The sequence below is a fragment of the Bubalus bubalis genome, chromosome 8 (genome assembly GCF_019923935.1).
Source record: "Bubalus bubalis isolate 160015118507 breed Murrah chromosome 8, NDDB_SH_1, whole genome shotgun sequence".
NCBI lineage: Eukaryota > Metazoa > Chordata > Mammalia > Artiodactyla > Bovidae > Bubalus > Bubalus bubalis.
This window is the reverse complement of record NC_059164.1, coordinates 54,615,410-54,631,807: the sequence shown is the minus strand read 5'-3', so window position 1 is coordinate 54,631,807 and position 16,398 is coordinate 54,615,410. Positions and strand designations below refer to the sequence as shown.

The window sequence follows — 16,398 nt, the reverse complement described above, 5'->3', positions numbered from 1 at the left end:
ATTATTCATTATTGATTGACTTTTTAAAAAATTTCTTCTAGGTCCTTGTTAAACATTTCTTGCATCTTCTCAATCCTTGTCTCTAGTCTATTTATCTGTAACTCCATTTTGTTTTCAAGATTTTGGACCATCTTTACTAGCATTATTCTGAATTCTTTTTCAGGTAGACTCCCTATCTCCTCTTCTTTTGTTTGGTTTGGTGAGCATTTATCATGTTCCTTTACTTGCTGAATATTTCTCTGCCTTTTCATTTTGTTTAGATTGCTGTGTTTGGGGTGGCCTTTCTGTATACTAGAAGTTTGTGGTTCCTCTTTATTGTGAGGTTCCTCCCTGTGGGTGGGGTTGGACTAGTGGCTTGTCAAGGTTTCCTGGTTAGGGAAGCTTGTATCAGTGTTCTGGTGGGTGGAGCTGGATCTCTTTTCTCTGGAGCACAATGAAGTGTCCAGTAGTGAATTTTGAGGTGTCTATGAGTTTGGTGTGACTTTGGGCAGCCTGTATTTTAATGCTCAGGGCTATGTTCCTGTGTTCTTGGAGAATTAGCATGGTATGTCTCGCTCTGGAATTTGTTGGCTCTTGGGTGGAGCTTGGTTTCAGTGTAGGTATGAAGGCTTTTGGTTGAGCTCTTGTCGATTAATGTTCCCTGGAGTCAGGAGTTTTCTGGTGTTCTAAAGTTTTGGATTTAAGCCTCCTGCTTCTGGCTTTCAGTCTTATTCTTACAGTAGCCTTGAGACTTCTTCATCCATATAGCACAGATGATAAAACTTCTAGGTTAATGGTTAAAAGATTCTCCACAGTGAGGGACATTCAGAGAGGTTCACAGAGTTATGTGGAGAAGAGAAGAGGGAGGAGGGAGATAGAGGTGACCAGGAAGAGAAGAGGGGGAGTCAAAAGAGGAGAGAGCAATCTAGCCAGTAATCAGTTCCCTTAGCGTTCTCCACAGCCTGGAACACCCAGAGAGATTCACAGAATTATGCAGAGAAGAGAAGGGGGAGGGAGGAGATAGAGGTGACCTGGGGGAGAAAAGGGAGAGTCTAAAGGGGAGAGACCAATCAAGCCAGTAATCACACTCCTAAGTAAAAATGGGTACTGAAGATTAGATTCTTAAAGGTACAAAATTGATAACAAATGCCAAAAAGCAAAGATTAAAAATCTAGAGTAGAGGTTAGACTCTGAAAAATACAATATTAAAAATACAAAACAAAATCAATCACAAAAATTATAAAATATATATGTATGAAATTTGCTTTAAAATGGGGTCTTTCTGGGTGAACTCCGGGAGTTGGTGATGGACAGGGAGGCCTGGCGTGTTGCGATTTGTGGGGTCGCAAAGAGTCAGACACGACTGAGCAACTGAACTGAACTGAACTGAATAGTAGTTTATAAAAATGAAAATTAAAGGAGTAATAAAGAACTTAAAAATAAAAAAATTATAATAGTAAAAATATATCTAGGAATTTCTCTGGAGATGTTGAGGGCAGTGTGGGGTCAATTCAGTTTCAGATAGTTCTTTGTTCCAGCTTCTGTTTCTTCTGGCATCCGGTCCCACCACTTCATGAGAAATAGATGGGGAAATAGTGGAAACAGTGTCAGACTTTATTTTTCTGGGCTCCAGAATCACTACAGATGGTGACTGCAGCCATGAAATTAAAAGACGCTTACTCCTTGGAAGGAAAGTTATGACCAATCTAGATAGCATATTGAAAAGCAGAGACATTACTTTGCCAACAAAGGTTCGTCTAGTCAAGGCTATGGTTTTTCCTGTGGTCATGTATGGATGTGAGAGTTGGACTGTGAAGAAAGCTGAGCGCCAAAGAATTGATGTTGAACTGTGGTGTTGGAGAAGATTCTTGAGAGTGGTGTTGGATAAGGCTCTTGAGAGTCCCTTGGACTGCAAGGAGATCCAACCAGTCCATTCTGAAGGAGATCAGCCCTGGGATTTCTTTGGAAGGAATGATGCTAAAGCTGAAACTCCAGTACTTTGGCCACCTCAGGCGAAGAGTTGACTCATTGGAAAAGACTCTGATGCTGGGAGGGATTGGGGGCGAGAGGAAAAGGGGACGACAGAGGATGAGATGGCTGGATGGCATCACTGACTTGATGGACGTGAGTCTGGGTGAACTCCGGGAGTTGGTGATGGACAGGGAGGACTGGCGTGCTGCGATTCATGGGGTCTCAAAGAGTCGGACACGACTGAGCGACTGATCTGATCTGATCTGATCTGATGCTTCTTCTTAAGGTCTGTAGGCCCCTTCCAATGCTTAGACAATGCTAACTACAGGGTTTTAATTTGTTGCACCCATCACTTTCAGAGCGGTTCCCTCTTCTTTGTTTATTTTGGCTTCCTCTGTTTGCTGATGTCTTTAGTGTCTAATTTCTGGCGTGACACAAGTGGGTGAAGGTGGTCACTTATTTAGGCTCACTTGTTCAGTTGTGCTGTGGGGAGGGGGGAACACTGCAAACAAATACCACTGGTGTGTGTGTGGGGAGTGCTCACAGTATGTCTGGACCACACTGGGTTTGCCCCCACTCATGACGTGTGTGCTTTCCCTGTCTACATGGCTCAGGCTCCAGGTTGCTCTGCAGGGGAACTGTCCAAAGCAGGCCCTGGGTTTCATGCACTTCCTGGGTCTAAGCTGCTCAGGTTCAGGTTCTCGGGTACTCCACAAAGGCACAGACTCGGTTGGGCACACGTTTTGTGCCATTCCCAGGTCCAAGCAGTTCAGGTGACCACGTGCTTGGCAAGCGCACTGTCCCAGGTGGGCTGTGCATCTTATTACCTACCCAGTCCTAGCCGCTCAGTTTCCCGGGTGTGCAGTGAGAGCACCTACTCAAGTGTGCTGTGTGTCTCCTCTGAGGAGTTGATCTCTGGCTGCAACCCTCCTGGCAGATGTCAACTGTCCAGGATCCCAGGAAGACTTGGTTAGGAACTGGAAGCCTGCTCACAGTTTGGTGGGGGATGTTGTCTCTGGGGCCAAGATTGCCTCTTGCCTTCTGGCTCTGGCTGTCGCCCACCTGCCTCTATGCCTCCAGCTGGGGAATGGGCAGGTCCACAGCTGGCTAGCTCTCCTCTGATATTTGCTCAATCCTTTGTTTCGTGAGCTGGTCAGGCTGTGCCTTAGGTCAGAGCTTTTCACAGGAAAGTTCTCTTTCTCTCTCTCTTTCCTCTTTATCCCCCCCTCTCTCTAGCTATCCTACAGTTTGGCTTGCTATCTCACGTTAGCTCCCTCAGATTGTCCTCAGGGCATTCAGGCCTGGTCCTCACCCTAATCATGCAACCCGTGGCTCCCTGTTCAGCCCCCACTCAATGGTGGCAGACACAAGCATCTGGGCTACTTCTCCACTGGAAGTTGTGATTAGGCGCATATTCTGTGGGTTTTTTCTTTTTTTATTCCTCCCAGTTATGTTGCCCTCTGAGATTCCAAAACTCCCCACAGACCTGCCAGTGAGAGGGTTTCCTGGTGTTTGGAAACTTCTCCTTCACGACTCCGTCTTTGGGACGGGTCTCTGTCTCTAACTCTTTTGTCTCTCTTTTTGTCTTTTATATTTTGTCCTACCTCCTTTCAAAGAGAATGGGCTGCCTTTCTGGGTTCCTGGTGTCCTCCGCTAGTGTTCAGAAGTTGTTTAAGTTGCTCAGCAGTCAAATGATCTTTTGATGAATTAGTGGGGGAGAAAGTGGTCTCCCCGTTCTATTCCTTTGCCATCTTTGGACCTCCCCCTGCAATCTATTTTTTTACAAATTTATTTCATATCTCTCTTCTTTTCCATACTCTGTTCTAGTTAGAATACACTCTGATCTTTGAACAAATAGACCTTTTTGTTTGTTTGTTTTAGGACCTTTATACATGGTTTTGTCTTTCTCTAACACTGCTTAACCTGGAGAAGGAAATGGCAACCCACTCCAGTGTTCTTGCCTGGAGAATCCCCATGGATAGAGGAACCTTGTGGGCTACAGTCTGTGGGGTTGCAAAGAGTTGGGCACGAATGAGCAACTCACACACACACACACACAACACTGCTTAAATGGCTGAATTCTTCTCACACTGTAGCCCTCAGCTTATGTATCTCTCAAAGCATCTCTTAGCTCTTGCTAAGAATTAGCCCCCTCCTTGTTCTTCAGCACTATACACTGTGGTTTCTCCATAAGATAAACTGTGATTTGGAATAATGTATTCATTTGTTTACTTACATAATACTGTCCCTCCCTAACAGTAGCCTAATTCCTTGAGGGCAGAAACATGTCTATTTTTGCTGTTACTTTCCTGCTGCATCATTTCTGTCTTCTCCACAAACCTGAAAGATCTAGGACAGGAACCATGTCTGACTTTAACCACTTGGTACCTAGCACAGAGCCTGTGTTTCCTTGTTGGATTTTTTGTTTTTTTAAACTAAAAAGCAACTTTTCATTATATAGAAGGAAATTATTATCCAATCAACAACATTAGATGAAAAAGCAGATTCTAACCAGATCATCTTGCATAAGTGCATGTATGTTTCTATGTGTCTAAGAATGGGCCATTACACTATCTTCAATTTTCCAAAACTGATAGTTTTAAAAATTGTGCTTAAAAATTCTTAAATATAAGAAACTTGCCATAAATAATTCTTACCACCACTTGATTTTGTTAAACCATAGTATGGGAAACATCTACTAAACAATGAATGTCATTCGAACTAAAAAGTTGTATGACTTTGATGGCTACACTTACTTGTAATGCCTATGTTGAAAAATATCAACTATCATGCTTAGTATCTATGAGTTTTATTCTGAATTATGAAGCCATTTTAGAGAACAGTCTCCCTTCATGAAAAGGAAAACAAGATGGATATTTTATTTATCTTCAAGTTTTATTTATTATGAATGTGGAAGCATCACAGATACAAGTATTGTGACTGCATGCATGTGTGCTCAGTTGCATCTGACTCTTTTTGACCCCATGGACTGTATGTAGCCCACCAGGTTCCTTTACCCGTGGAATTTTCCAGGCAAGAATACTGGAGTGGGTTGCCATTTCCTCCTCCAGGGGACGTTCTTGACCTAGGGATTGAGCCCACATCACCTGAATCTCCTGCATTGACAGGCAGATTCTTTACCCCTGCATCACCTGGGAAGCCCTCAAATACTGTGGATTGTTTTTCAGAACTTGACAACTTTAAGAGTGAAGTTTGTCAAGCTTATATTCAAGTAGTTCAGTGGAGCCATATTGTTGACCTAAAGTCTTATGAAAAATGTGACCCCTTATATTCTAAGGAGCATAGTGTTGGAATTTGCAGTCTAGCTTCAGCTATGCATTTTGCTTTATTCTAAAGAGAAAAAGCCTCAGAGCTTCCTTTGCCATAAATGTCCCCTGATTTCCTTATAATATCATTGTTTTAAATCCATGCTTGTGAATACTATAAGTAAGATTATGTTATAAGATGACAACAACAATAGTCTTTGTAGCATTTCTGCTCACTGAACTCTGCTAAATGATGAACTATGGAGGGATCCTTGGAGAACTGGTGACATTTGCCTAGGGGACAGAAGAGGAAATAACAAAGCTTGGGGTGACATTGAGTATAATATATTTATAGGACAGTGCAAATACTGATCCACATTGCTCAGAGGGACTATGTGGAAAATAAGAAGAAATAAGACAGACTGGGTAGTAAGACCAGTGAGGACCTTGAAAAGCAGGCAGAATTATTCAAACTTTATCCAGTGGGAGACAGGGAGTCACTGAATATCATTAAGCAAGTAAGAGAGGGCTCCCAAATCATCCAGACTTATGTTATTCATGGTAACAGATTTTGCTTTGAAAATGGTCAGTTATGGACAAACACAATTGTGATGCAATGCTTATAAAAGATGTATCTATCTATACCTATATCTAAATCTATATCTGTTTCTATAGAGTGAGAAGGAGAGAGATAGAAACCTTATGTATTAACACATAGTATATCTTCAGTGCATGTTAGTTTCTAGCCCTCCTCTCTAAGGCTTAGCACCTTTGGGCTAGATAATTTTGCTCCAGGAACATAGTAATTTTTATAAAGTATGACAGTTATAATACAATACTTGTCATTTGTGTGTCTCACAAAAACCTTTAGTAAGAGAGCGTCCAAACATGGATACAATTATCAAGTTTCTGGAGACATATTGCTGAGAGATGTATTTTGTACAGATCTGCACTTCATACCAACAGATGACTGGTAATTCTATACGCAACACATTTTAAGAAAAAATTTTAATAACTTACTAAATAAAACCATAATTCAGAGTTAGATACTCAATTAAAGTTCAGGTATACTTGGAAATTACTAAGGCAAATTAAATTTTCAGTTGTAACTAACTGCCTACCAAGACTCTGTTCCAAGTCTAGTGTTCAGGATCCTTACCCTGGAACAATACTGAAAGAACAGTCTGAGGTCAAAATACCAAATTTCTTTAGGAAACTTATTCAATCAGATATGCTTTAAAACTCTCAAATCTGTTTTCAGCCTGCCTAGTGATGATAGTGCAGTCTTGCAGTATTGCTTCCTGGGCAGATACTGACCCAGTTGAGACCTATAGGTCCAGTGTGGACAAGTAAAAGATCTTTAAAAAGTAACAGAATTGCCACCAGGGTGATGGTGACTGAGCAAACATGGGCCATCTCAACCTAGGATCGATCAAACTGCTCCCTTGGATGTCTCTCAACTATTTAAAGGTGTTTGCTTTCTGTCACAGTACATCTGAGGAATAAGATGGTCCCTTGTGCTCAGGAGAATTTGTTCTTTGCAGTCATTCATACACGGTTTGGAGAGCAGGGTTTGTCAAGGCAGGCATCCTTAGAGAAGATGTGATCAGAGAAATGTTTGGGTCCACTTGCCAGCTCTTTCTCGCTTAATGAGTATCAGCCACAAGGTCTGGCTCTAATATTGCTAATACATGTGAGGCCCAACTTCTCTCTCCAAAATCTGAGGGTGTTGGACTTCTGTTCATCTTCTTTCACATTGGTTTCCCCCTGCTGACATCTATGGGATAACTTCCGCCTCTGGCCTGGAAATGTTTCTTTCTCGATTTGCCAACACTATGACCAACACGGCCAGCAACTGCTGTGTATAAATGGCTTAGTGGTGATAGCACTAAATAAAATTGTACCATAAATTATGCTATGGCTTTGGCTAATACGCAGTGGTATGTGTATATTCTCAAATTACCAATCTAACCCCAAAACACTAATTGGCTTCCTACTATATGCCATCAATGCCTGTTAATCTATGTCTTCTGCTTAGGTCTTCTGGCTCTTCAAAGGTCATCAACAGTATAAAAGAACTGAAAAAATCATTGATTGCAAAATATAAAAAAGAAAATAATCCAGAAGAATTAAAAATAATAAATGTTTAACAACTACCAAAATTAATATTGTTACAACCTCATTAATAGTTAAGGTTCCTGCCCATTAAAATTTCATGACTATTGAAAAAATTATGTTATTTAGATTATTTCACGTTGGAAGAATTCCTGGGTATGCATTATGAGACTGAAAAATTTAGCACCATTCATAGGTGTTTGGCTTATAGCCAAATTAAAAAATAAAATTATACATATCTGTAAGATTTTATACTAAAAATAATCTTTTAAATGAGCCATAATGTGGCTTTTAAAATTTAACATGTTGCAAATGATGTGGAGTGACACTTCTAAAAAACATCTAAGTCCTACAGTGGCCCTAAGGCAACTATGCTTGTTGTACATGGTATCAGGAAACACAGGGTGAGCAAAACTGTACCTATTTTCAGGGAGAAGTGAAAATGAAAGTTGCTCAGTTGTGTCTGACTATTTGCGAACCCCTGCACTGTAGTCCATGGAATTCTCCAGGCCAGAATACGAACGTGGGTAGCCTTTCCCTTCTCCAGGAAATCTTCCCAACGCAGGGATCAAACCCAGGTCTCCTGCATTGCACGTGGATTCTTTACAAGCTGAGCCACAAGGGAAGCCCAAGAATACTGGAATGGGAGGTCTATCCCTTCTTTTCAGGGAACTCACAGTCAAATGAGTCATAGGCACTGAAACAAACATCAAAAAGACCAGGTGACATACGATAAGATGCATAATTCAGCGAGACAGAAAAGAGTGTTAAAACATGATTCTTAAAGAGGTACTGCTTACTCATTCTACTCATGCTGGACTCCAGAATTTCTGGGGTATCTTTTGAGGCTATCTCTGTATATGGTTATCTAACATAGAGTTTCATGGAGATCAAAAGAAGATTCCTTGAGAATTGTGGATCCCAACTTCAAATTGACACAGTCCATATATTATTATACCTTAACATGAACATAAATGCAAATACCTGTAAAACTTACATCATGTTCAGTTCAGTTCAGTTCAGTTCAGTAGCTCACTCGTGTCTGACTCTTTGCGACCCCATGGACTGCAGCATGCCAAGCCTCCCTGTCCATCACCAACTCCCAGAGTTTACTCAAACTCATGTGATTGAGTCAGTGATGCCATCCAACCATCTCATCCTCTGTTGTCCCCTTCTCCTCTCGCCTTCAATCTTTCCCAGCATCAGGGTCTTTTCAAATGAGACAGTTCTTCACATCAGGTGGCCAAAGTATTGGAGTTTCAGTTTCAGCATCAGTCCTTCCAATGAATATTCAGGACTGCTTTCCTTTAGGATAGACTGGTTGGATCTCCTTGCAGTCCAAAAGACTCTTAAGAGTCTTCTCCAATACCACAGTTCAAAAGCATCAATTCTTTGGCCTTCAGCTTTCTTCATAATACAACTCTCACATTCCATACATGACTACTGGAAAAACCATAGCCTTGACTAGAAGAATCTTTGTTGGCAAAGTAATGTCTCTGCTTTTCAATATGCTGTCTAGATTGGTCATAACTCTTCTTTGATGGAGTAAGTGTCTTCTAATTTCATGACTGCAATTACCATCTGCAGTAATTTTGGAGCCCCCCAAAATAAAGTCTGTAATTGTTTCCACTGTTTTCACATCTATTTACCATGAAGTGATGGGGCCAGATGCCATGATCTTAGTTTTCTGAATGTTTAGCTTTAAGCCAACTTTTTTATTCTCCTCTTTCACTTTCATCAAGAGGATCTTTAGTTCCTCTTCACTTTCTGCCATAAGGGTGGTGTCATCTGCATATCTGAGGTGATTGATATTTCTCCCAGCAATCTTGATTCCAGCTTGTGTTTCCTCCAGCCAAGCATTTCTCATGATGTACTCTGCATAGAAGTTAAATAAGCAGGGTGACAATATAGAGCCTGGATGTACTCTTTTCCCTATATGGAACCAGTCTGTTGTTCCATGTCCAGTTCTAACTGTTGCTTCCTGACCTGCATGCAGATATCTCAAGAGGCAAGTCAAGTGAACTGATATTCCCACCTCTTTCAGAATTTTCCACAGTTTGTTGTGATCCACACAGTCAAAAGGACTGATGCTGAGGCTGAAACTCCAACACTTTGGCCACCTCATTGTGAAGAGTTGACTCATTGGAAAAGACCCTAATGCTGGGAGGGATTGGGGGCAGGAGGAGAAGGGGATGACAGAGAATGAGATGGTTGGATGGCATCACCGACTTGATGCACATGAGTTTGGGTGAACTCCAGGAGTTGGTGATGGACAGGGAGGCCTGGCGTGCTGTGATTCATGGGGTCGCAAAGAGTCAGACACGACTGAGCAACTGAACTGAACTGAACTAAACACAATCAAAGGCTTCGGCATAGTCAATAAAGCAGAAATAGATGTTTTTCTGGAACTGTCTTGTTTTTTTGATCATCCAATGGATGTTGGCAATTTGACCTCTGGTTCCTTGCCTTTTCTAAAACCAGCTTGAACATCTGGAAGTTCATGGTTCATGTACTGGTGAAGCCTGGCTTGGAAAATTTTGAACATTACTTTGCTAGCTTGTGAGATGAGCACAATTGTGTGGTAGCTTGAGCATTCTTTGGCATTGCTTTTCTTTGGGATTGGAATGAAAACTGACCTTTTCCAGCCCATGACCACTGCTGAGTTTTCCAAATTTTCTGGCATATTGAGTGCAGCACATTCACAGCATCATCTTTTAGGATTTGAAATAGTTCAACTCGAATTCCATCACCTCCCCTAGCTTTGTTCGTAGTGATGCTTTCTAAGGCCCACTTGACTTCCCATTCCAGGATGTCTGGCTCTAGGAGAGTGATCATACCATCATGCTTATCTGGGAAGTGAAGATCATTTCTGTATAGTTCTTCTGTGTATTCTTGCCACCTCTTCTTAATATCTTCTTCTTGTTAGGTCTATACCATTTCTGTCCTTTATTGTGCACATCTTTGCATGAAATGTTCCCTTGGTATCTCTAATTTTCTTGAAGAGATCTCTAGTCTTTCCCATTCTATTGTTTTCCTCTATTTCTTTGCACTAACTACTGAGGCAGGCTTTCTTATCTCTCCTTGCTGTTCATTGGAACTCTGCATTCAAATGGGTATATCTTTCCTTTTCTTCTTTGCTTTCACTTCTCTTCTTTTCGCAGCTATTGGTAAGGCCTCCTCAGACAGCCATTTTGAGTTTTTGCATTTTTTTTCCTTGGGTGTGGTCTTGATCCCTGTCTCCTGTACAATGTCTTGAACCTCCATCCATAATTCTTCAGCCACTCTGTCTATCAGATTTAATCCCTTGAATGTATTTCTCACTTCCACTGTATAATCATAAGGAATTTGATTTAGGTCATACTTGAATAGTTGAGTGGTTTTCCCTACTTTATTCAATTTAAGACTGAATTTGGCAATAAGGGGTTCATGATCTAAGCCACAATCAGTTCCTGGTCTTGATTTTGCTGACAGTATAGCCCTTCTCCATCTTTAGCCACAAAGAATATAATCAATCTGATTTCAGTGTTGACCATCTGGTGATGTCTGTGTGTAGTCTTCTCTTGTGTTGTTGGAGGAGGATGTTTGCTATGACCAGTGCGTTCTCTTGGCAAAATTCTATTAGCATTTGCCCTGCTTCATTTTGTACTTCAAGGCCAAAATTGCCTGTTACTCTAGGTGTTTCTTGACTTCTTACTTTTGCATTCCAGTCCCCTGTAATGAAAAGGACTTCTTTTTTGGGTGTTAGTTCTAGTAGGTCTTGTAGGTCTTCATAGAACCACTCAACTTCAGCTTCTGCAGTATTATTGATTGGGGCATAGACTTGGATTACTGTGATATTGAATGGTTTGCCTTTGAAATGAACAGAGGTCATTCTGTCATTTTTGAGATTGCATCTAAATACTGCATTTCAGACTCTCTTGTTGACTATGATGGCTACTCCATTTCTTCTAAGGGATTCTTGCCCACAGTAGTAGACACAAGGGTCAGCTGAGTTAAATTCACCCATTCCAGTCCTGTTTAGCTCCCTGATTCCTAAAATGTTGACGTTTACTCTTGCAATCTCCTGTTTGACCACTTCCAATTTGCCTTGATCCAAGGACCTAACATTCCAGGTTCCTATGCAATATTGCTCTTTATAGTATTGGACATTGCTTCTATCACCAGTCACACCCACAACTGGGTGTTGTTTTTGCTTTGGCTCTGTCTCTTCATTCTTTCTGGAGTTATTTCTCCACTGGTCTCCAGTAGCATACTGGGCACCTACCGGCCTGGGAAATTCATCTTTCAATGTCCTATCTTTTTGCCTTTTCATACTGTTCATGGGGTTCTCAAGGCAAGAATACTGAAGTGGTTTGCCATTCCCTTCTCCAGTGGACCACATTTTGTCAGAACTCTCCACCATGACCTGTCCATCTTCGGTGGCTGTACATGGCCTGGCTCATAGTTTCATATTAGACAAGGCTGTGGGCTATGTGATCAGATTGGTTAGTTTTCTGTGATTGTGGTTTTCAGTATGTCTGCCCTCTGTTTGAGAAGGATAAGAGGCTTATGGAAGCTTCCTGATGGGAGGGACTGACTGATGTGGAAATTGTCTTGAGTACGTTGTGTACTCAGATGTAATTGTCCCATTTTCCTACCTGAGGGGCTAAGTTTGACTAAGAGCTAATAGAGCTTCAGGGAGAGCCTTCCATCTCCATCCTCATGCATACTGAGGTCCTCTTTTCCCGTTTTATTCATATTTTTCTGTGTTCCGCATTCTTGTTCCACAGTGAATGAAAATGTCACTTCTTTGTGTTAGGTCTCATTTCTATTTAAATATATTTCAAAGTATCTGTTATAGTTCTCTAGGTTTGCTTCAGTAATAATAAAGTAAAAACCATTTCTTATTGAATGTGCTTAGTTGCTCAGTCGTGTCCGACTCTTTGTGACTCCATGAACTGTAGTGCACCAGGCTCCTCTGTCCTTGGGGGTCCTCCAGCCAAGAATATTGAAGTGGGTATTAATAATGATAATACTTTATTATTATTCATTCAATCTCAGAATGATGATGAGCTACCCATGGAAACAGGAGACCATGACAATCATGTGCAGGGAAGACGAAGATGAGACTGAATGGTGATGGGCCCACTTGAACGACAAGGAAGGATACATTTCACACAATTTCCTGGGACTATACCCAAGAATTAAACCAAGACAAAGGAGCTTTATTAATAATAAAACCATGTCCTCCTCCAGGGGATCTTCCCAACACAGGTACTGAACCCAGGTCTCCTGCATTGCAGGCATATTCTTTACCATCTGAGGCACCAGGGAAGCCCCAGTAGTCCAATAAGTGGTCCCAGTTCTTGCACAGAACAGGATTGTCACTGTGTATCTTTCTGAATGTGACACGGGGCACCTGTGCCCATGCAGTGCATCAGCTTCCTTCCAAGCTCTGCTCCACCAAGCTGAGCATCCTCTGCCAACAGTGACTGCTCCAAGTTACATCTACTTCCAGAGCACCTTCTTCATGACTTTCAAGTTACTCTGTCATTAAAGTGAGTCTTGAGAAATTTCTGCCACAAATGTAGTATTATTTCTTCTTAGTGGTAACAGAGATTAATTCTTCATGAACTAAAACGTCTGCAAAGTTTCAGGCCAAGCTCCTTTGTCTTGGTTTAATTTTGGGGTATAGTCCCAGCAAATTGTGTGGAATGTATTCTTTGTTTCGTTCAAGCAGACCCACCACCATTCAATCTCATCTTAATCTTCCCTGCGCATGATTGTTATGCAGTCTCCTTTCATGGGCAGCTTATCATTCTGAGATTGAATGAATAATAATAAAGTAAAAACCATTTCTTATTGAATCCTTAGCATATATTGTTGTTTTTGAAGTTGCTAAGTTGTGTCTGATTCTTTTGTGACCCCATGGACTGTAACCCGCTTGGCTCCTCTGTTCATGGAATTTCCGAGGCAAATATGTTGCCATGTCTTCCTCCAAGGGATCTTCCCATGGCTCTGAGCTACAGATAAACATTTCAAATAGCTCCAGTATCTTCTCAACGTAGATATTTTTATCTCTATTTTACAGGTGAAGAAAAATAGTCTCAGATTTTATGTAGTTGCTTATGGACTTGTAGAAATATCTCAGTCAAGATTCAGCTCCCTGATGGTTAACTCCCACCATCTTTTCACTACAGGATACTCCCTTCCAAATCTTTATCACGTATTTCTTAGGGGATAGATTGACTTTTCAGTTTACTATATATGATGCCAGCTCTGTATGGGAACTTCCAATAACTATCATGTATGATAAGTTACTTTCCACTTAATGTCTCTGCCTGCTGCATTTTGGCCATGATAAGAGTTCTTTCTGTTCATGCCTTTCTCTGTTGCGCTTATAATATGGGGAGAGTTAAATAGACTCCTCTGGACAAGAATCAAAATTTAGTTGCAGGAATCTCAGCTGGAGACAGATTTTCTCCCACTGTGTAGTGTCAGGCTACTTCTTGTTTAATGCCATTGAGTTATTTCTCATAACTGCAAGCATAAGTCCTATTGTTCAGTAGAATCTTTTCCAATACTAGATATACTACTGAATAATAGAGATAAGCCCAGAATGCTATGGGCACAAAAGAAAGGGACACAGGTCCATGTGGTTCCTTTGTTGCAGGGTCTTTAGTACTGTTTACAAATTATTCTAATTATTTGCTAATGTAATTGCTCAAAGTTTGCTTTCAGTTGACAAGTCTTTACCAGTTGATTTGTACTGCAATGTTTCCTTTAATGTACTTTACAAAATGCCTCCTTCTATTTGCTTAGTATTAAGCGGAGAATGGCTCCTTTCTGATTTGCATGTGCTGTCCTATGCCTGTTTTTCTTCTTTACGTATAAAGAAGTCTTTATGTGTAAAGAAGTCTTTCAGCAGTCTGTTTGCTATTTACTGCCACAATTGAAAGGGTTATAGTTTATTCCCTTTAGTGGGAAGAAAAACTTGCTGATTGGGATCACAGTTGAATATGAATCTTTTATAGGACACAAGTATGTTCAACATGTTTAGTGATTAAACATTCCTTAGAGGGTGGTCTGGTTTATCCATTTTGTATTCAAAATCATAATTGTTATACAAAATTAGTTCAGTATTAAGAAAACAATTAATGTACTACTTCCTACAACAGAATAGAAAAGAAAAAAAGCAATTTTGTAATTTTAATAATATCAGAAAAAAACCTGGAAAAACTTTACACTCATATCTTATTTTTAAAATATCTTTCTGGACTCACATATAAAATTTCATCAACATATATTGTTTTTGTAGCAATATTCATCTCAAATCAGTGGTGGACTTCATTCTTAATAGAATCCAGTTAAAATCAGGTGGAAAACAAAAATGCCTGTTATTATCATTGTTATCTAATTGTTCCGAAAGCACTAATCAAAGCCATAAGTTATGAAACTGAAATAAGAGGTATAATTATTAGAAAGGAAATGTAAAATTATCCTCATTTGCAGATGGTATAATTATATACTAAGAAAAAAGAATGAACTGAAAGCTATAAGAATTAATAAGAAACTGAAATAAATGTACTGATGCAAGAAGAATACACAGCCCCCTCATCCCATAAATGACCCACCAAGACAGACTTTTTACTACTATTACTATTATTTCTATTATTAAAAGTGACCTCTCAGGACTTTCTTTGAAGTGATGCCCCTGCTTTTGATGAATATGATGAAGATGAAGCATGTCCTAAGCTTCAAGGCACAGGCACAAGTTCAAATTCTGAGGGCCCTTCCTCAAGGTCATCCCTATCATCCTAAAACTTGGCAATCTTAATATATGTTTTAAAGACAGTCTTAATATATGTTAAAAGATTCTGGCACCACACTGGTTCAGAGAGGGTTTGATGCATCTGTGACATTACGTGTTTCCAATTAGGAGTCCAATGAGAAAAGTAAACAATATTTAGGGTCCAATCTTTGTCTACTCCCACTGACACTTCTGACAATAATAGGAGCAATATGTCCAGAGGAAAAACCAGAAGACATGGATCCAACACTCAGCTGTGTTTGAATGGTTAGCAGAAAATAATGTCACATGTTGCAGAATTAGAAAAAAAATCCACAACTGCATTAGAGACAAAAACACTGACAGTATCTAAATCTCTAATTTCTCTAACTTGGGAGAATGCTAAAGTTAAGAAATGAATGAAGGTAGGAAGTTACAGGTGAAATTTGGAGGCTACAAGAGGAGAGCAAATGATTAAAAGATGACCTTCTGTATTAGTCAGCTCAGACTGCCATAAGGAAATATAATAGAGTGGGCTGCTTAAACAACAGACATTTATTTTCTAAAAGTTATGGAAGCTAAAAGTCCATGATCATGGTGCTAGCAAATTTGGTTTCTGGTGAAGGCTTTCTTTCTGGCTTGTGAATGGCTACTTTTTTGATATGTGCTCACATGGCCTTTCCTTTGTGCTTGTGTATAGAGAGAATAAGAGCAATCTCTGGTGTCTCTTCTTTACTTATGAGGAGACCAATCCTGTAGGGACCCTATCCATATAACATCATTTAATCTTAATTATATTTCTAAAGGCCCTATTTCCAATACAGTTGCATTGGAGATTAGGTCTTCAATTTAAGAATTTGCTGTAAGCAGACACAGTACAGTACATAACAGCTTCATGTGAGGAAGACCGTGCAGAGCAATAGCTCAGCTTCTGCCTTAGTTACAGCTCCTTCCTCTGGGGGTTTCTTTCTTTACTATAGTAGTATAAAGAAAATCACCTTGGAGAGGTAGCATGCGTAGAATGGAACACTGGATTAAGGAATCTATAATACCTTGAGGTCTAAATTTATCTTCAGTTCAGTTCAGTTCAGTCGCTCAGTCATGTCCGACTCTTTGCGACCCCATGAATTGCAGCACGCCAGGCCTCCCTGTCCATCACCATCTCCCGGAGTTCACTCAAACTCACATCCATCGAGTCAGTGATGCCATCCAGCCATCTCATCTTCTGTTGTCCCCTTTTCCTCCTGCCCCTAATCCCTCCCAGCATCAGTCTTTTCCAGTGAGTCAACTGTTCGCATG

General features: G+C 40.4%; 1 long non-coding RNA gene across 2 annotated transcripts in view; it reads left to right on the top strand.

Annotated features, from left to right (window-relative positions):
• Window positions 1–16,398, top strand: part of LOC123334719 — a 317,276-nt gene that overhangs the window by 288,131 nt on the left and 12,747 nt on the right. The gene's annotated exons all lie outside the window — the stretch shown is intronic.